The following is a 21,438-nucleotide window of genomic DNA, read 5'->3' as shown; positions in this document are numbered from 1 at the left end:
CCTCCTCGCTCCCCGCCGGCTCCTCCCTGCCGGCTCCTCCTCGCTCCCGGCCGGCTCCTCCTCGCTCCCGGCCGGCTCCTCCCTGCCGGCTCCTCCTCGCTCCCGGCCGGCTCCTCCTCGCTCCCGGCCGGCTCCTCTCCGCTCCCTGCCGGCTCCTCCTCGCTCCCGGCCGGCTCCTCCTCGCTCCCGGCCGGCTCCTCTCCGCTCCCTGCCGGCTCCTCCTCGCTCCCGGCCGGCTCCTCCTCGCTCCCGGCCGGCTCCTCTCCGCTCCCTGCCGGCTCCTCCTCGCTCCCGGCCGGCTCCTCCTCGCTCCCGGCCGGCTCCTCCCCGCTCCCTGCCGGCTCCTCCTCGCTCCCGGCCGGCTCCTCCTCGCTCCCTGCCGGCTCCTCCTCGCTCCCGGCCGGCTCCTCCTCGCTCCCGGCCGGCTCCTCCTCGCTCCCGGCCGGCTCCTCCTCGCTCCCGGCCGGCTCCTCCTCGCTCCCGGCCGGCTCCTCCCCGCTCCCTGCCGGCTCCTCCTCGCTCCCGGCCGGCTCCTCCTCGCTCCCTGCCGGCTCCTCCTCGCTCCCGGCCGGCTCCTCCTCGCTCCCGGCCGGCTCCTCCTCGCTCCCGGCCGGCTCCTCCTCGCTCCCGGCCGGCTCCTCCTCGCTCCCGGCCGGCTCCTCCCCGCTCCCTGCCGGCTCCTCCTCGCTCCCGCCGGCTCCTCCTCGCTCCCGCCGGCTCCTCCCCGCCGCCGCACATCTAATTGTTGTTATTGTTATTATTTTGCTCTAATGCCGCTGTCATGACGTCACCTTTCAGCCGCTTAAGACGCGGCTTCCTATTGGCTGCCCGCAGCGCGCTGCTCACCCAATCCCATGGCTCGCCGGCCCCGGGTGCAGGGTGACGTCACGCAGTTCCCGTCTGCTTTATTTTGCTTCTTCGGTCTCCGGAGCCGCCATTACAGGAAGAAAAGAACCGGACCGAGTCGAGCTGGAGAACTCCGGAGCGGGACAGAGCTGGGGGGACCGGACAAGCGGAAACGAGGGGGAGTCCGGTCCCGGGGGAGATGAACGGGGGAGGGAAGCCGGCAACAGGATAAAGCCAGGTGAGCCCCTATCTGTGTCCGCTCAATCTGCTGCCCGCACTTTACTGCTCACGGAATCGTCTCTGTCCTGTGTCCTCCAGCGGCGGCTGTAAAGGCCACAGACGCACTGCGCATGTCAGGAATTAGAGCGTGAGCTCTTGTGTTTAGCACCTGTGGTCAGGTAGCTCCTCCTGGCAGCTGTGAGGCAATATGGCCAGAGTATGACAGATCATCACCCCCTACAGCAGTCATCACAATGGTGGCAGATAGAAGTCCTTGACTTGTCCTCTCCCGTCCTGGGAGGATTGTATTCAGCCCTGTCTGTGATGTGGTGACCCCCCAACTATAGCTGCCATTACCCCTCCTCCCCCAGACGCGCAGCCTTATACCTGGTACTGCTGCTTTAAACAAGGTGGGCTACAAAAGGGTTAATCTGGGGCCCATCAACTCCAGGCCTCCAACTGAAAAGGACATAAGCGAAGAGCCACAGCCAATGGGAATGGAGGATAGTGACATGGTGATGCTGATTGGCTTAGAACTATTGAGTGACAGGTAATGGCCCCTCCTTTTGTGTTTCCTAGAGTCCCTTTCAGTCGGATGCCAGGCGCTGTATAGTGGTGTGAGGGGATTACATGATGGTTCAGATAAGCGTTGGGGGGGGGGCTTTGTGTCAGAGATATAGAGACCGCGCTATATATCCAGGGCGAGTATGTATGTATGTATGTTTGTTTGTTTGGGTTGGAGCCCAGAGTGACAGCGCTGAAGTAGTGGCGGTTTCATGAGATAAGCAGTTATTTTGTAGACTGCAGAATCCGATAGTTCCATCATTTTACATTACAAAAATGTTTTGGGTTTATGATTTTGGAAAACCCCCTATCGTGACTGCACTTTGTTGTTTAAAAACAAACTGTGCTTTCCTCACCCTCCCCAGGTCCAGCGCTTCTCTCGGAAGAGAGAGCTATTGGAGGTAAGATTTATTTCTGCGCTGAACAGATGAGGATGGGATTCCAGCCTCCCCCTTCCCTGGTGTAATCCAGGGGGGCCCCATACTCCTCAGATTGTCGGCTGATCCTGATGAAATGGGAGGGTTCAAACGTCTTTAATGTAACTTTTTGGCTTTTTGAACTATCGTATAAATACCTGAGCTTTCCCCAGAGCGGGGCCCGATATCAGACCCCAGGAATGGAGGGGGTGCAGATGTGCTTCTCTATAATTTTACTATAACAGGATCTAGAATCTGTAACCATGTCGATGAGTGTTCATCGTGCCGCTCCGGTCCCCCGGTCGGCTGTTTATTACCGTACACGTGACGCTCGTGGCCGCCTGTGCGCCCCTTTATGAGGGTGTTACTTTAATGACTCGGGTTTGCTGACGAGCGAGGTTCTTATGCGTGGAGTAAATAAGAGCAAGAAGCAGGAGCCGAGCGCTCGTCCATCATCTGTGTATGATCCAACCAAGGAGAAATGTATAACCTGAAAATACAGGTGGGGGGGAGGGTAAAGCAGACGTTCCTCCTGGCACAGATCTGTGGATTAGTGACTCCTATTTAAAAATAAAACTTTTATATTGTTAAATACAGAGGAATGAAATGTAAACCGGTGAGCACGCTGCTGTGACATAGGAGCTGGTGCTCGGCTGTCCCGTGTTGACAGTTCTCGTACATGGGGGGGATGGGCTCGCTGTCGACAGTGTTTTCTGCAGCCTGACCATTGTATAAGAGAATTAGCCGCATATTGTGTGACCTCTGTTATGACAGTTGATAGTGGCCAGTAAACCGCCGAGGTCTGTGATTACTGTTATCCCCGGGCTGCGGTGCTGCGGAAGTTTCTGGTCGCCCACTTTCTTTGCTGCGGCGTCTGTGTTGTGATTGTACGGGGACTGTCTTGTGACTCAACCGTTGCTGCAGTCGGATATTTACAGTGTGCCGTGATCTCATCCTGGAGCACACGTTATTGGAGGTGACACATTACAATGCGGGGATGTGGCGGCTGATGCCTGTCTGAATATATCATAGTAGGTGTCATCAGCAATGCTTGTGTATATGACTCTTGGCGTGACACTTCATGCCTCCTGGGATTCTTTGTTTTTTAAAGTGACTTCTTGGAAACATCGGTGACATCCATGCTACAGAAGGTAATGTCGTTGTGTAAGCCGCTTGTTCTTCTCTCCGGAGAGCCGCAGGTACAGACACCTGGCTGTATCAGGAAACCTACAGCGTCGTGATGTCTCTACATGTCCTCACAGAGTCGGGATCGCTTCACACTGCGTCTCCACTTCTGATTATGACTTCATCATAGCTTCCATCTGAAGCTCAAAAAAAAATCCAAAAACACGCGGATCCGGACTGTGGCCGCATCTGGCTTCACCATTGGAAAAAAAACTCAGTGCAAAGTTGTATGTTCACTAATTGAAGTATATGGTTCCAAAAATTACAGGGCTCTTTGAGACGTTCTTGCCCAGACCAGAATCCGTGGCCAGTCTGTTACATTATGGTCTGTGCACGGACTTTCTGCTGCTCTCCATATGTTTGAGGCTGTCCAGCTCTGGTCAGGAGATCCCTGGCCAGTCTGTTGTAGTACGGTCTATGCTCAGACTGGCCGGGGGGTGGGGGGGGTCCCCTGTGCCGAATGTGATAACCTTAGAAATATACGATTGGGAGATCCGTGGCTGTGCACTCTGGTCTGTGCACTCTGGTCTGTGCACTCTGGTCTGTGCACTCATATCTGAAAGAGCCCTAAGGCTATGTGCCCACGGGACAATGTACCCATGGATATTTCCACAGGTTTCCCGCAGCTGCTGCCCGGAATCCGTAGCTATCCATTGCTGCAGGTTCCGAGCATCTTTGTTGCGGTAAACCTGCGGGACAAGAGCGGAAATACCTGCGGAATTCCCGTCCTGTATCCCCATAGTGGAGGAGCGGGAATTCGGCAGATATTTCCGCAGGAATAATTGACATGCAGTTACATGCGCCTGTGGGACATCCGCAGCATGTTCCGCAGCTGCACATACCGCACCATGGACACAGCACTCCCCATGTCCCATAGGATAACATGAGGAGTGTCTGTACTTATGCAAACCTGCGGATTTATCTGGAAAATCCAGATAAATCCGCAGGTTTTCCGCTGCAAAATCCGCGGGTACGTTGTCTTGTGGGCACATGGCATACAGAGCCGCGGATGACCAGCCCCTCTCTACCTCTGATCGTGGACGGGTTCCAGTCTCTACGTAGGTGCAGGTTCCACCGCTGCTGCCCACGTACATCTTTCGTGCATGGATTATCCTATTGTGGATTTGTCATAAACATTTGAGATGATAAATGCCCTTTAATTGCTGAGCTAGTTGTGCTACTGTGTTACTATGGCTACCATCAATACTATAAAGACTTACAGATGTAGTAAAAAGAAGTGTAATATACTCTGATAGTAAATGGAAATGGCTCTTGTTAACTACTAGCCTGTGAAGATAAAAGGTCAAATTCCAGGACGTGGCATAAATATCATCTTATAGAAGTGCAAAGGTTTCTGTATAATTGGTCACCTGCTCCCCACGAGGTCGGGGGAGTTGGAGGGAAGTGGAGGACTTCTGGGGAGAAGACTCGTCCCTCTAATGTACACTGAAGAAATATAGAACCGCAGCACTTATGTTTTTGCTCCCATTTAGAGCTGAACTCTAAGAGCTAAGGCTTTTTCTATGGACACAAGGCCTTTTTCTCTCAAATATTGTTCACACATTTGTCTAATTCTGTGTTAGTGAGCACTTCTCCTTTGTGCCAATAATTTATCCAGCTCACAGGTGTGGCATAAAATGCTGATTAGACAGCATGATTATTGCACAGGTGTGCCTTAGCCTGGCCACAATAAAAGGACACGCTAAGGCCAGTGTCCCACTTGCGAGTGCCTCTGTATCTCGCGCTGCATCTCCTATCACGGCCACACACTCTCCTCACAGGAGTGGGCGGGTCGGTTGCATGCATCTATCTCTATGCAGCTGAGACGCTCCTGTGAGGAGTGTGTGGCCGTGACGGGTGATGCACCGTGAGACTCGCGTGAGATACAGGGGCACTCGCAAGCGTGACACTGGCCTAAGGCTTTCACTCGTCTGTGAAAAACCACACACGTGTAAAAGGTGTGTATTGCCCTACGTGTGCTGTGATTTTGGCACGAGTGTTCTCCGTGTGCTATCCGTGATAATACACAGAGAACAGGAACTTTCTGTTCACCTGTCCGTGGTGCTGATGTATTCCGCTCTGTGGTTCCCGGCCCTGCTAACTTGCTGCTGCTGCTTCCGGTCCTTGGTGCAGTGAATATGCAATGAGCGGGGGTCGGCAGCAAGTGACAGCAGCGGCAGAGACAGCAGGGCTGGAGAAGGAGAGTATAGAAATTCATTTTATTTCACAGAAACGTGGTTTTCTCCGGTATGTGTCACAGGGAGCACATCTGTGCGGGGTCCGTGTGATGCCCGTGCTGCTGGAGAAAAACTGACATGTCGCTGTGGGGAGCACACGGACACACACATGCTGCACACGGACGCACGGTCCATGTGAATACATACACGTGTGTGCAGGCCCATTGATTTCAACAGGTCCATGTGTTTCAGTGTCTCCAGTACGTGTGAAAATGGACGTCACATATACCAGAGACACGGATGTGTGAAGGAGGCCTAAAACTGTGCAGTTTTATCACCGCACAATGCCACCGATGTCACACGTTTTGAGGCAGTGTATAGTTGTCATGCTGACTGCAGGAATGGCCACCGGAGCTGTTGACTGTGAATTGAATATTCATTTCTCTATCATAAGTCGTCTTGAAAGGCGTTTCAGAGAATTTGGCAAAACATCCAACTGGCCTCAACCACAGACCGTGTGTAACCACACCAGCCCAGGACCTCCACATCCAGCATCTTCACCTCCAAGACTGATACCGGCCTCACAACCCCAGACCGTGTGTAACCACACCAGCCCAGGACCTCCACATCCAGCATCTTCACCTCCAAGACTGATACCGGCCTCACAACCACAGACCGTGTTTAACCACACCAGCCCAGGACCTCCACATCCAGCATCTTCACCTCCAAGACTGATACCGGCCTCACAACCACAGACCGTGTTTAACCACACCAGCCCAGGACCTCCACATCCAGCATCTTCACCTCCAAGACTGTCTGATACCGGCCACACAACCACAGACCGTGTGTAACCACACCAGCCCAGGACCTCCACATTCAGCATCTTCACCTCCAAGATTGTCTGATACCGGCCGCACAACCACAGACCGTGTGTAACCACACCAGCCCAGGACCTCCACATTCAGCATCTTCACCTCCAAGACTGATACCGGCCGCACAACCACAGACCGTGTGTAACCACACCAGCCCAGGACCTCCACATTCAGCATCTTCACCTCCAAGACTGATACCGGCCGCACAACCACAGACCGTGTGTAACCACACCAGCCCAGGACCTCCACATCCAGCATCTTCACCTCCAAGATTGTCTGATACCGGCCGCACAACCACAGATTGCGTGTGACCGCACCAGCCCAGGACCTCCACATCCAGCATCTTCACCTCCAAGATTGTCTGATACCGGCCGCACAACCACAGATTGCGTGTGACCGCACCAGCCCAGGACCTCCACATCCAGCATCTTCACCTCCAAGATTGTCTGATACCGGCCGCACAACCACAGACCGCGTGTGACCGCACCAGCCCAGGACCTCCACATCCAGCATCTTCACCTCCAAGATTGTCTGAGACCGGCCACCCGGACAGCGGCAGCAACAATCACTGCAAAACCAAAGAAGTGATTCGTAATCTGTCAGAAACCGACTCGGGGAAGGTCATCTGCTGCTCGTCATCCTCATTGGGGGTCCCCATCTGACTCCAGTTCATCCTCGTAACCAACTTGAGTGGGCTTTGGCTCACGTTTGATGGTGTCTGGCACGATGGGGAGTTGAATCCCGGGCTTCCCTGTGCAGTGCAGACCGCAGGCTGATTGTATGGTGTCGTGTGTTAACATTGTGAATCAGGTGACCTGTGGTGGCGATGGGGTTATGGTATGAGCAGACGCACGTTATGCACAACTAATACGGGTGCTTTTTACTCATGCCATTTTCAATAGATATAGTGAGGAGATCCTGAGGCCATTGTTGTGCCGTTCATCCACCACCATTTCCTCATGTTGCAGCATAAGGCACGGCCTCGTGTTACAATTCCTGTAAGCTGGAAACATCCCAGTTCTTGCATGGCAGCGTACTCACCGGACATGTCACCCATTGCACATGTTTGGGGCTCTGGATCGGAGTATACGACAGCGTTACAGGTTCCTGCCAATATCCAGCAACTTCTCAGCCATTGAAGAGGAGAGGACCAACATTACACAGGCCACAATCAACAACATCATCAACTCTGTGCCAAGGAGATGGGAGGCAAATGGCGGTCACACCACATACTGACTGGTATTCTGATCCTCCCCAATACTGTAAAACTGCACATTTTAGAGTGTCACTTTTATTGTGGCCAGCCTAAGGCGCACCTGTGCAATAATCATGCTGTCTAAAGCTGCTTTCACACCTCCGGTTTTAGCAGAGCCGGCCAATCCGGCTCTAAAACCTATGCAACTGATGCGGCGACAAAACTTTGCATACATTTTTGCCATTCGGCACGTCCGTTTTTTGCCGCTTGCGGCACGATACGGAGCATGCGCAGTGGAAAAAAACGCATTGGTGCGGCGTCCATAGGCATGCATTGCAAATCACGCCGCATCTGCCGGATGCGGCGCGATGCATTTTTTTTTTTGCCAAACAAAAAACGTGCCAGGCAACTTTCCATCCGGCCGCCGCATCGGCTAAATCTGCCGCATCCCGCAAAAAAACGGACCGAACGCAAGCCCATGCGGCACAATCCGGCACTAATGAAAGTCTATGCAAAAAAAAAAAGCAACCGGTGGCAATAAAAAACTGTTTCGGTTTTTCTGCAAAGCGCCGGATTGTGCCGCACAGGAAAACCCGGATGTATGAAAGCAGCTTAATCGGCATCTTGATATGCTGCACCTGTGAGGAGCGTGGATTATCTCTGCAAAGGAGAAGCGCTGACTAATAGAGATTTTGACAATTTGTGAACCATATTTGAGAGAGGCCATTTGTGCACTTAGGAAAAGTCTTAGATCCTTGCATTTCGCAAGGGAGCAAAAACAAGTAGTGTGTGTATGTATCAATGGAGAGAAGGATCGGACATGTTTGATTTGTAGCATGCCCTATCCTTGGTTTTCACAGGAGAGGTGTCTGGAATCTGCTTATTCCCCTTTCTATTTGCATGTATGTATATGGGGATGTAAAGGGGAATGGCGATGGCGGCTCACATTGGATAGGTGTTGGCTCAATGTTGAGTCGTCATCTCTCTTATTACACGTGGATCCTCAGGAGGAGGCTCCTTTTCTATGAAAACTAAATGATCAGGCATCTCACTTCAGTATGCCCAGTCCTTCTTTCCCGGACGATGTCTGTTGGAGAGTTGGGACCTTTTACACCCCCACCTACACATTGTAGACAGTGGAAACCCACTGCCATTCGCCACCCCACCTTCCCGTAGAGATGCCCATGCTTTACTTTACTAAACCAGTGGATTGTCCCACTGATTCTGTGTTCATATCCTAAACCTCACAGGAGCACCCTATGGCGGTACACAACGCCTGCAGTGTGACGCTGTGGGGAAAGATGGCTGTTACTGAGCACCTGAAGCACAGAGCTGATAATGGACATAATGCACATATGTAAAATGGGAGGGTGCATGTTGTTCCTCGCTCAGGGATCATCCACTGCGCTCGGTGCCTCCATTCAGTAGAGTTGCTGTTTACATGACTATTCTTGGCTGCAAAGGTCAGGCGTGTTGGATGACATCTCCAGTAAGGGTTAATGAGTGAGCCCATTTCTGTCTCCCCTGGTGTGGTGTGGATTGGCACTGCCCTGTAACATGGTAATGGCCGGCCCTTCACACTTCTATTGCTGTCTGTGGAATGTCTTCTGCTGCTTCTACATTGCAGCGTGATCGCAGATTCCTCCCTGGACGTCCTTCAGTCCTGGCCACATTCTTGTGTTCTGGGAGGAAGTGCGCTCCGCTGGATCTGCTGCTGCCAAACGGCTGTGTGTTTTCTTTCCAGGTTTGGGCGTAATCTGTATATTTGTAAATAAACAAGGGGCTGTGTGTAATTGGCTAGTGTCGGCGCGCACACACCGGGCCACGTTTAGGCTAGTGTCGGCGCGCACACACCGGGCCACGTTTAGGCTAGTGTCGGCGCGCACACACCGGGCCACGTTTAGGCTAGTGTCGGCGCGCACACACCGGGCCACGTTTAGGCTAGTGTCGGAGCGCACACACCGGGCCACGTTTAGGCTAGTGTCGGAGCGCACACACCGGGCCACGTTTAGGCTAGTGTCGGAGCGCACACACCGGGCCACGTTTAGGCTAGTGTCGGCGCGCACACACCGGGCCACGTTTAGGCTAGTGTCGGCGCGCACACACCGGGCCACGTTTAGGCTAGTGTCGGAGCGCACACACCGGGCCACGTTTAGGCTAGTGTCGGAGCGCACACTCTGGGCCACGCTACAGGGCAGTACCATGCTCAGTATTTACATAGTTACTTAGGTTGAAAAAAGACCTACGTGCATCTAGTTCCCCTTTCCTCCACCAATTCTACATTTTGTCCCTAAGTCACTTATAACCAACAATGTTGTGTAGTGAGGAAATCATCCAGCCCTGATATAAAAGCTGTTCTAGTATCTGCCATTACTACCTCTTGTGGTCGGCATTCCACAGTCTGACTGCTCTAACTGTAAAGAACCCTTTCCTATTTAGCTGTCGGAATCGCTTTTCTTCCACTCGCAGTGTATGCCCCCTGGTCCTTAGTATTGTCTTTGGAAGAAATAAGTCATGTGCCAGTCCTTTTATATTGACCACACATGTATTTATACATATAAATGAGATCTCCTCTGAGACGTCTTTTTTCTAAGCTAAACATATCTAACTTTTTCAACCTCTCATCATATGGGCGGCCTCCATTACTCCTCATACGGGCGGCCTCCATTACTCATCATACGGGCGGCCTCCATTACTCATCATACGGGCGGCCTCCATTACTCCTCATACGGGCGGCCTCCATTACTCCTCATACGGGCGGCCTCCATTACTCCTCATACGGGCGGCCTCCATTACTCCTCATACGGGCGGCCTCCATTACTCCTCATACGGGCGGCCTCCATTACTCCTCATACGGGCGGCCTCCATTACTCCTCATACGGGCGGCCTCCATTACTCCTCATACGGGCGGCCTCCATTACTCCTCATACGGGCGGCCTCCATTACTCCTCATACGGGCGGCCTCCATTACTCCTCATATGGGCGGCCTCCATTCCTTGTAATAGTCTAGTTGCCACCTTTGAACTGACTCTAACTTCTGAATGTCCTTTTTAGAATGTGGAGCCCAAAACTGGTTCCCATATTCCAGATGTGGCCTTACAAGTGATTTATAGAGGGGAAACAAATTAGGGTAAAGTCATAGGAAAAATGGAAAGATTTACAAATGCTAAGGGCATGGTGACATTTGAGACCTGATTGGAGCGCATTATTTTGTATCCTGAGGTCTGTCCTGCAATGTCCATAGATCTCCCCAAGCATGGCGTGCAGTAAGCTGCAGATATTTTGTGCATTGCTATGGAGGTGCTAGTCCTTTTTCTACCTCTATTGGATTTGTGCGCAATACCTGCCAATCATTTAGGCATCCTGGAGGTGGACAAGCAAAATACTGAGCAGCACTGGAAAGGGAGGGGGGGAGGGGGGGTGTCTGCAGGATGCCTAATTGTGCTGTGGCTTTAAAGGGGGTTTTATACAGATAGATTTAAATCTATGTGTATGTATGTATGCCAGCACTAGTAAAGTCCTGGAAAACCCCTTTAAATTCACAGCACAATTTTTTTTTTTTTTTTTTTTTTTAATTTTAAGGAGAGGTCATCAATATTTCATCAGTGGGGGTGCGCTATGTGTTCCCCATACTGGCAGCAGCCAAAACTACTCACTTGCAGAGCTGCAAAGTCAATCAGTGGAATAGCTGCTGAGTATTACTCATTCGTCCCTTATTATATTTAAAATGGGGTGGTTAGGGGATCCCCAATCGAGTCGTTTTGGCCATAGCGCACCCCCACCGATCAGACATTGACGAGCTCTGCTAAAAATAAGCCATCGATGTTAGTTTTTGACAGTATCTTTAGGGTACCTGGCCACAATCTGGCTTCCTGTCGTTCTGGGCACAGTATTTTTTCCTCTTAGATGCTGATGGAGGATGGTTAACCCCCTAAATGCCACTGTGTGCTATCTAAGAGGTTAAATGGGGGTTAAAAGACCCCCTGTGGTAGGATTACACCCCTCCGCACCCTATCAAAATTGCATGAACTGATCGTTGCCATGGTACCCTGAGGTCCTCTGATGACCCCTGTTGGGCCCAGTGCCCACGCTGTGTAGTTTTGATGCATATTTTCAGAAATCTGCAGCAAATTCTGCATGTCCATTGTGAAGCCAGCAAAGTCTTTGAGAATTCAAAAGTGCTGGGCCCACGTTGCTTATTTTTCCGTTGCACATTTGGTGCAGAAATAAATCTGCACCAAATACGCAAGGGAAAAATACTCAACGTGGGCCCAGCACTTCTGAATTCTCAGACTTTGCTGGCTTCACAAGGGACATGCGGATTTTGCTGCAGATGTCTGAAAATCTGCGCAAAATACGCAGCTTGGGCACAGGGCCTTAGACTCTGCTCATAGTAGGTCTAACATGCACAGTTAGTAAAGGTACCGTCACACTTTAGCAACGCTCCAGCGATCCCACCAGCGATCTGACCTGGTCAGGATCGCTGGAGCGTCGCTACATGGTCGCTGGTGAGCTGTCACACAGGCAGATCTCACCAGTGACCAGCCCCCAGCCAGCAGCGATGCGTGGAAGCGATGCTGCGCTTGGTAACTAAGGTAAATATCGGGTTACCAAGTGCTTGGTTACCCGATATTTACCTTGGTTACCAGCGCACACCGCTTAGCGCTGGCTCCCTGCACTCCTAGCCAGCGTACACATCGGGTTAATAAGTAAACCGCTTTGCTTATTTACCCGATGTGTACTCTGGCTACGTGAGCAGGGAGCTGGCACTGGCAGCGTGAGTGGCGTACGCTAGTAACCAAGGTAAATATCGGGTAACCAAGCAAAGGGCTTCGCTTGGTTACCCGATATTTACCTTGGTTACAGCTTACCGCAGGCTGCCAGAAGCCAGCTCCCTGCTCCTGGCTCTCTCGCTGTCAAACACAGCGATGTGTGCATCACAGCGGGAGAGCAACGTCCAAAAAATGAACCAGCACTGTGTGTAACGAGCAGCGATCTCACAGCAGGGGCCGATCGCTGCTCAGTGTCACACACAGCGAGATCGCTAATGAGGTCACTGGTGCGTCACAAAAACCGTGACTCAGCAGCGATCTCGCTATGTGAGAAGTACCCCTAAGCCATTGACATTTGTCCTGCACTGCTGTACATGAGTACACAATGCAGGAGATCACCGATCAATACAAAAAATATTCATGGGCAGCACGGTGGCTCAGTGGTTAGCACTGCAGTTTCAAATCCCACCAAGGACAATATCTGCAAGGAGTTTGTATGTTCTCCCCGTGTTTGCGTGGGTTTCCTCCAGGTTCTCCGGTTTCCTCCCACACTCCAAAGACATACAGATGGGGAATCTAGATTGTGAGCCCCAATGGGGACAGTGTTGCCGATGTATGTATAGCGCTGAGGAATTAATAGCGCTATATAAATGAATAAAATTATTATTAATTTCCTACAGTGGAAATAAATATGGGGGGGGGTGAAAACCAGTTTCGCCAATAAACTTTTTTTGTGTTTAAAATAAAAATAAAGAAAAGTAGACATTGGTATTGCTGCATCCAGACCGACACTGTTTATAAAACTATAAAGAAAAAAAAGCCATAAATTTGTTTTTTCACTATACTGATAGACATTAAAAGTGAATAGAATAAAAAAAATGGTAGAAACGAAAACGCCAAACCTTCCCGCATTTAACAAGCCCTAATATGGCTCATTCCGAAAAAAAAAAAATTAAGTTGCAACTCTCAGAATATTTTTAGTGTCTAAAAGTAGCAAAAGATCTGTCCTATCATTAACACCGCATGATGAACTATTCTACACTTGTACTGCTGCTCGTTCTACCTCCCAAAAATTGGACTAAGGCTCGAATCACACAAAACCGGTATCACTGAAAATGTTATATTTCCACGCCCCAATGTTATAGAATTCTGTGGGTTCAAAATACTCACTACACCCCTAGATGAATTCCCTATGCAGTGACTTTTCTATTTTGGGGTCATTTGTGGGGGTTTCTGCTGATCTAGCACCTGTGGGGCTCTGCTAATGGAGGCCATAGTCAATTCAAACAGAATCTGTGTTCTAAATGTCTAGTCGCGCTCCTTCCCATCTGACCCTCCCCGTGTGCGCAAGTAGTAGTGTTCATCCACATAAGAGGTACTGCCATTTTCGGTAAAAATTGCATAACAAATTGTCCTGTCCACTTGCTTCTGTTACCTTTTTTTTTGTGTGGATTAAAATTTTGAGGCTAAAGTTACTTTTTTGTTTTGGTTTTAGTTTGTGGGTTACAATGCTCACCACACGAATAGATGAATTCATTTATAGGGTTCCGTTTGCCAAATGGGGTCACTTCACGTGAGTATTTCTGCATTTTTGACAACTCGGGGGCTCTGCAAATGCAACTCATTATCCAAATTTTTTTTTTCTAAAAATTGTATGGGGCTGGTCACTTTGAGCCCTGCCGTGTGCCCAAACATTAGTTTTTGACCAAATATGGGGTATCCATGTGTTAGCGAGAAATTGTGTAACAAACTATTGGGTCCGTTTTCTCCAATTATCTATCGTCAGAATTACTAATTTGGGGCTAAAATAACATTTTAGCAGAAAAAAAAAGTAGTAATAATTTTCACATTAACATTTTAAAAAGTTCTGTGAAGCATCTATGGGTTTAAAATGCTCAACCCATCCCTAAATAAATAACTTGGTGTCTAGTTTCCAAAATGGGGGTCACTTGTGGGGGCTTTCTGCTTTTTAGGTACCTTAGGGGCCCTTCAAATGTAACATGGTTCATCTATTTCAGCCAAATTTGTGTTTCATAGTTACATAGGTTGAAAGACCTCGGTCCATCCAGTTCAACCTTCCTCCACCAATTCTATATTTTGGCATTAAGTCATTTATAACAAACAATGTGTGTACTGAGGAAATCATCCAGCCCTTTTTTGAAAGCTGTTCTAGTATCTGCCATTACTACCTCTTGTGGTCGGCATTCCACAGTCTGACTGCTCTAACTGTAAAGAACCCTTTCCTATTTAGCTGCCGGAATCACTTTTCTTCCACTCGCAGTGAGTGCCCCCTGGTCCTTAGTATTTTCTTTGGAAGGAATAAGTCAAAACTCAAATTATTGCTCCTTCCGTTCTGAGCCCGACCCTGTGTCCAAACGGAGGTTTCTGACCACGTGGGTTATCTGTGCTCTAAAGAAAGTGGGTAACAAACCTTGGGGTTAATTTTGTCCTGCTATTCCATGTGAAAGTAAAAAAAAAAAAAAAATTGGGGCTAAAGCAAAGTTTTTAAGAGTAAAAATTCTTTTTTTATTTTATTTTTTTTTTCCATTCCACTTTGCATTTACACTTTTTTGTATAGCACCTAATGGGTTAAACTTTTTTTTTTTTTTTTTTTTTTTTCCTGACCGCAGTTTTGAAGTATTTGAGGGGTGCGGTTTTTAAAATGGTATGAGTTTTGGAAAGAGACCAGTATAGAAGCCCCTCAAGAAACAGGTTTTGTTGAAAAAAATGAAATTGCTGCTAAACTTTTAACCCTTCTAACATCTGATTCTCAACAACCATAAAATGAGGCAGATGTAAAGTAAACGTTTGGGAAATGTTTTATAGAGCGCTGCTAACTGCTTTATGGATATACAAATTGAAAGTTTGAAAGTGTTCAAACTTCTGATATTTTCACAAACGCAAAAAATAACCTAAATTTACCATTAATCTAAAATACAATGTGTCATGGAAAGGAAAAAAAAAATGCTCGGGTGCTCAGTACTCGTAACTAGTGATGAGCGGGCACTACCTTGCTCAGGTGCTCGGTACTTGTAACTAGTGATGAGCAGGCACTACCATGCTTGGGTGCTCTGTAATCATAACTAGTTATGAGCGAGCACTACCATGCTCGGAATTTGTAACAAGTAGATCAGACCCTCGGACAGTGTGACTTGAGTACCCAAATGTCCGGCGGCTCGGTGGTTGGCCCTGTCCGGCGGCTCGGTGGTTGGCCCTGTCCGGCGGCTCGGTGGTTGGCCCTGTCCGGCGGCTCGGTGGTTGGCCCTGTCCGGCGGCTCGGTGGTTGGCCCTGTCCGGCGGCTCGGTGGTTGGCCCTGTCCGGCGGCTCGGTGGTTGGCCCTGTCCGGCGGCTCGGTGGATTGCTGTGTTGCTTTTGCAGCGCTGGGCTCGAATCCCACTGTGTGTGTGTGTGTGTGTGTGTGTGTGTGTGTGTGTGTTTCCCTGGTGTTTGTGTTGGTTTCATCCCATACTCCAGAGAGATACTGGTAGGCAGGTGTCTGTCTGTGGTCTTTTGTTCCATAGTGTCAGCATTATTGGGTTTATTGCTGCCTTATACCTGAGGCTCCAGTGCCTGTTGGGTGTGAAGATGATGCGTGTTACATGGCCGCCGCTCACTGTGTGGGTAGACTTGGCAGCCGTGGTATGGGAAACTTGTGCCCATCCTACGTGATGTCGGAACAGACGGCTATTGTGCGGGGATGAAGCCTCCCAGGCCGTCCGTGGTCACTTATACCGGGGACGCTGCACCTTGCTTTATTTGTGTAGGATTCTTTATTTTTTTTTTTTTTGTCTTTGTCTTTTTCTTTAGCATGCTCTTGCCTTCTATACATTCTGCTGCCTAAATGCATTTCATGCGGATTCATAGAAGCCTCTGCCCTCCTTACGTTGGAACATTGGGGGCAGGGATTGCAGACATTACATAATCTCATGTGATGGAGCCTGGGAGCTGAAATATGTTGTGTTTTATGGCTGATTTCTCTGATTTAGGATCCACCGCGCAGCAGAGATGACTGACGCATTAATCTGCTCATGAGGCGTCACAGAGGAAATCCTTTATCCTGCAAGGCTTATACCCGGCTCCAATGCAGAGCAGGAGGCTTTCATGTGGGTTATTTTATTTATTTATTTATTTTCTTTCTATAAGACTCTTGATGATAAATTGCACTTTGGATGACTTTGAGACATTAAGATGAGGATTGTGTCCCCCGCACATGTGATCAGCAGGTGACAACTGCGGGGAGATGTCTGCCGCCAGCGCAGGGCTTCTGAGAAATGAACTTGATCTTGGAATGACTTGTCGCTGTCGTCTTGTGTTTCTCCCATCCGGAGCCACTTTCCCATCCGTGCCAGAGGTGCCCGTTACGGAGCTTTAATTATTAAACACGCCACTTTACCCCTTGTTCTGTATTTTACGTCCAGATAGGAGATAAACATGGAAGTGTTAATCAATACTTCTTTAAATTCTTGCCATGAGAGCAGTGTTTGGGTGCATTTGCATTTTATTATTTTTTTTTTTTATTTATTTATTTATTTTTTGCAGAATTTTCTGCCTGTCCCATTTTTTTTTTTTTTTTTTTTTTTTTTTTATTTTCTTGGGGTTTAGAAGAGGTTGTGCAAATATTGCAAAGGGGGAAAAAAAAGCTGCTTTAACTATGTTTATATTTCAAGCAACTAAAAAACTTACAATATATAAATATATTTATATATTGTATATTTATAAAATGTGTAAATATACCCCTGTCTGGATGTATCTCGCATGTCCTTTTGACATCTAATGTGGCTACCAGCTGCTTAGGCTATGTGCACACGTTGCAGATATAGTTGCAGAAATTTCTGAATCTTCTAGTAGGAAAAATGCTGTAGCAAAAAAAAGCACATTTTAATTCCCCCCCCCTCCCCATTGCCTTCAATGGTGTAAAAAAAAAAAAAAAAAAAACATCCAAAAAAGTAGAAAAAGGGTATGTGTCCACATTGGATTTTTTAATTTATTTATACTTTATTTTATCTGCTTCTTTTCTGCACACAAAAAACGCATCAGAATTTTTTTTTTTTCTTCTCTCCACTTTTTTGTCGTGGCGATCGCGGTAGTTCAGGCATTGTACCCCCCCCCCATTTTCATTGACTTTGACATCAGGATCTCCTTGCAGATTTTCACAAACCTGTGCATGCAGCCTTACGCTATGTGCCCACATAGCGTATTGTCATGCAGTTACGCTGCGTTCTGCACTGCAGCGTAACTGCAAGTCCTGCGTCCCCAGCAGAATCTATGTAGATTGTGCCTAATCCGTGCCCACGTGGTGTATTAGAACGCAGCGCTTCGGTTACTGGCAAATCGCTGCGTTCTAAAATGCCACATGTCACTACTTTCATGCGCTCTGCATGCAGCCCCCACTCTGTCTATAGGAGGGGCTCCATCCAGAGCGCATGAAATCGGCTTTTCATTATGGACTGTTTCTGCAGCTATTTATTTTTTTATTTATTTATTTTTATTTTTTTTTTATAGGTTGTGGGGTTTCTTCTTAAGGATGTGTAACTACAATTTTTGTTACTTATGCAATCTATTGGGGTACGTGTTCCGATCAGGATTGGAAGCGTGTTTTCGCAGCATTGTGCAGTATAAGCACAGTGGTTTGGCTTTATAGAAATTTCCTGCCCATGTACTTCTTGTTAATGCTGTATAAAGTGACCTGCGGTGCTGGTTTCCTATCTGCAGCCGGTCAATTTCTCATGCGGACATGCTTGAGTCTCCTGCCCAGGAGAATACTGCGAAAATACGCTGCATCCAGAACACCATGTAACCCTGATTGTGGGCACGGACCATTACAGTCCCAGATAGTCCAGTTCGGGTCCCCATAGACCCTTTTTGGATTTGGGTCTGATTCAGTTTCGTGTGTGTGTGTGTCCATGACTGCTCATCTGAAAAGCTCAGCCAGCCCCCTTCTGTCTTTACATCGGCTGTTATGGGGAGGGGGCTGGCTTGGCTTTTAATATGAGCAGGCTACCAGGCTACCACTCCTCACAAAGCTCCAGTCATGGGATGATGCCGTCCTGTGGATGTCTTGTAGCTTTAACGGGAATCTGTCACTAGGTTTTCGCCTCCTAATCTGAGAGCAGCATAATGTAGGGGCAGAGATCCTGATTCCAGAAATGTATCTTACTGGGCTGCTTAGTGTAGTTTTGATAAAATCAGTGTTTAATCAGCAGTAGATTATCACTACAGGACTACATGGCGTGCTGGAGGTAGTCCAGCATATTCATGAGCGCTGTATAACTGCTAGATCTGCAGCAGAGAAAACATTTATTTTATCAAAATGACAACAAACAGCTCAGTAAGTGACCCATCGCTGGAATCAGGGTCTCTGTCTCTACATCATGGTGCTCTCAAATGAGGGAGAAAACCCTGGTGACAGATTCCCATTAAGATGCGGGTTACCTTTCGGATATGAAGGAAATTAGTTTTAGGACCATTTCCTAGAATTCTTTTAGGTGGGGAAACCCCTTTTGAGCCTTCACAAGTGTTAGTGAGCCCCAGCTAAGGACAGAAGGCCCCCCTAAAATGAAAGTGATCATGTCACCTCTGCTGAGGTCTGTGCAGAACTGTGCTCAGTCTGCGGGGATATGACAGGTCATGATGCCAGCCTGCGGGGGATGGGTTGGGGGATTTGCATCCTCTCTTAGGGAACACCTCTGTATTTGCTCGATGTTTTTCCTTATTTTTTTGGTTTGGACTTGTCGCTGTAATGTCGTTCTGCATTTTCTGCTTCATGGGTTAACAATCCATAGACTCTGCTAAGCTGCATAGAGGTGACTGGGGCTGATCTGTAATGCCAGCTGTGCCACAGATGATGCGCTGGGCACGGCCGTGGTAGCTTATATCGGTGGCCGGCCTCCTGCAGTGGTTGACAGCTTCTGTCATGGCTCATGCCATAATATGGAGATGTCAGAATAGAGATCTGCAACATATAACGCGGGATAAAACTGTCTAATGTTAGGGGGTGTCGTGACCACCTGGGTCCTACACAAACCCCAGCGCTTCCTTACTACAGTCTGTCCTTGGCTTCTCTGTGAAGGTGAAACAGTCTGCAGGATTTACCCCCTATAAGCCGCAACGTCTTTATATAAAAGATGCCAGTCATCCCCCAGCGTTAGTGTAGCATGGGCTGAAGCTGGACCCATCCACCAGGCCCGAGAACACCTGGCAGATCGGCTACTACTGATCAGACTGCAGCAGTGGCCGGTAACCAAGGCAACAAGTTGTACACTACAAAATTAAAAATATCTTTTATTAAAGGGTAAATGACAAAGCCGCTTATTTTTTTACAAACTCTTTGTAATTTTGCCCATTTAAAAATCTGAGCCAACCCCTGCTTAATCAATTCAGGACCCCATAGAAAATAAGGCACCTATACTCTCCTCCCGCAGCGCAGCCGTTCCAGTGATGTCATTGCTTCTCTTACTGGCGGGTGACATGATATTGGCTGTAGTACATATGGCACCGCAATCGGCAGTCGCTGGTCGCGTACACCTCTAACCAAAAAGTAAAGACTGCGACCGCTGATTGGCTGCACGTGACTCTGCCCCGGTGGATGGGCGCCGCTGCGGTGAGGGAGCATCTATTGTTTTGTTTTCAATGGGGCCCCGAATTGAGAGGAGGGGGGGGGTGCACTCACTTTAGGCCATGTTGGGGTGGTCCACTCACTTTAGGCCATGTTGGGGTGGTCCACTCACTTTAGGCCATGTTGGGGGGGGGTCGACTCACTTTAGGCCATGTTGGGGGGGGGGGTCGACTCACTTTAGGCCATGTTGGGGGGGGGGGGGTCGACTCACTTTAGGCCATGTTGGGGGGGGGGGTCGACTCACTTTAGGCCATGTTGGGGGGGGGGGGTCGACTCACTTTAGGCCATGTTGGGGGGGGGGGGGTCGACTCACTTTAGGCCATGTTGGGGGGGGGGGGTCGACTCACTTTAGGCCATGTTGGGGGGGGGGGGTCGACTCACTTTAGGCCATGTTGGGGGGGGGGGGTCGACTCACTTTAGGCCATGTTGGGGGGGGGGGTCGACTCACTTTAGGCCATGTGGGGGGGGGGGTCGACTCACTTTAGGCCATGTGGGGGGGGGGTCGACTCACTTTAGGCCATGTGGGGGGGGGTCGACTCACTTTAGGCCATGTGGGCGGGGGTCGACTCACTTTAGGCCATGTGGGGGGGGTCCACTCACTTTAGGCCACGTTGGGGGGGGGGGTCCACTCACTTTAGGCCACGTTGGGGGGTCTACCTACTTTAGGCCACGTTTCCATGCAGTGTAAGTGCTGACCATTTAAAATCCGCTGCGTTTAATTGTCCAAAGTGGATGTGATTTCCTCAGAACTCCAGCCCACCGTGAGTTTAGGCTTTTGGTGTCTAGTGATATTTTCTTTAGAAGCTCCTATGAGGAATCTGGGAAAACGTGTAAAAACACAATTGGTTTCTTAGTGCAGAATCCAAGCTTTTCTGTACCTGCATTAAATACCGCTGCTTCAAATCTGGGCCAAAAATCATCCAATAAAGGGGAAACCGCATTGCAAAGGCGCAATTAGAGTAGATTGTTTATTGCATATTTTGCTGCAGACCTAAAGGAAAATACACAGCATTTCTTCTATGTGTGAACACTGCCTTAAAGGGAACCTGTCAGGTCCCATATGCGTTCTGACCTACAAGCAGGGTGATGTGTGGCCTACTAACCCCTTCCTGCCCATCCCTGTGTTGTAATAATGTGTAATATGACTTTATTTAAAAAAAAAAAAAAAAGTTTTATAACTTACATGTTCCCTATCTAAATAGGAGAGGGTCTAGTCCCCTGGGCATTGCATTATCCTGTGGGCGTTTTCATGCTTTCCGTGGTATCACACCCCTGTGGGCGTGACACCATGGATTTACATGAGCGATGTGACCGTCAGCTCCTGGAATCCTGGGCGTGTACACTTGTCATTTGCGCAGCCTTCATATCCGGGTGTTTACTTGCTGGCTTTAGACGTTCTCTGTGCATGGTCGGAACTGCAGGAGTCTTCTGATCATGCGCAATGCGCTTGTGAAGCCGGAAAGTAAACACCGGCACTCTCGGGATCTCCAGGAGCGCTCCTGTAAATCCATGGTATCACGCCCTCAGGGGTAAGCTCCTAGAGATCCAGCGCTTGCTGTTTGCGCAGCCTTCATAT

At 49.1% G+C, this 21,438-nt stretch overlaps 1 protein-coding gene across 4 annotated transcripts in view; it reads left to right on the top strand.

Annotated features, from left to right (window-relative positions):
* The first annotated feature begins 767 nt into the window (after nt 1-767).
* ZRANB1 (zinc finger RANBP2-type containing 1) overlaps nt 768-21,438 on the top strand; it is an 88,684-nt gene continuing 68,013 nt past the window's right edge. Inside the window, exon 1 of one of the 4 annotated variants that reach the window (XM_075348505.1) lies at nt 768-1,084. The gene's annotated coding sequence lies outside the window, so the exon portion shown is untranslated. Of the gene's footprint in view, nt 1,085-16,242; nt 16,351-16,472; nt 16,599-21,438 lie in introns of those variants that run through there. The other 3 variants (XM_075348501.1, XM_075348502.1, XM_075348503.1) reach the window with 3 other exon arrangements.

The sequence above is a fragment of the Anomaloglossus baeobatrachus genome, chromosome 5, assembly GCF_048569485.1.
Source record: "Anomaloglossus baeobatrachus isolate aAnoBae1 chromosome 5, aAnoBae1.hap1, whole genome shotgun sequence".
NCBI lineage: Eukaryota > Metazoa > Chordata > Amphibia > Anura > Aromobatidae > Anomaloglossus > Anomaloglossus baeobatrachus.
This window is presented reverse-complemented; position numbering and strand designations above follow the sequence as displayed.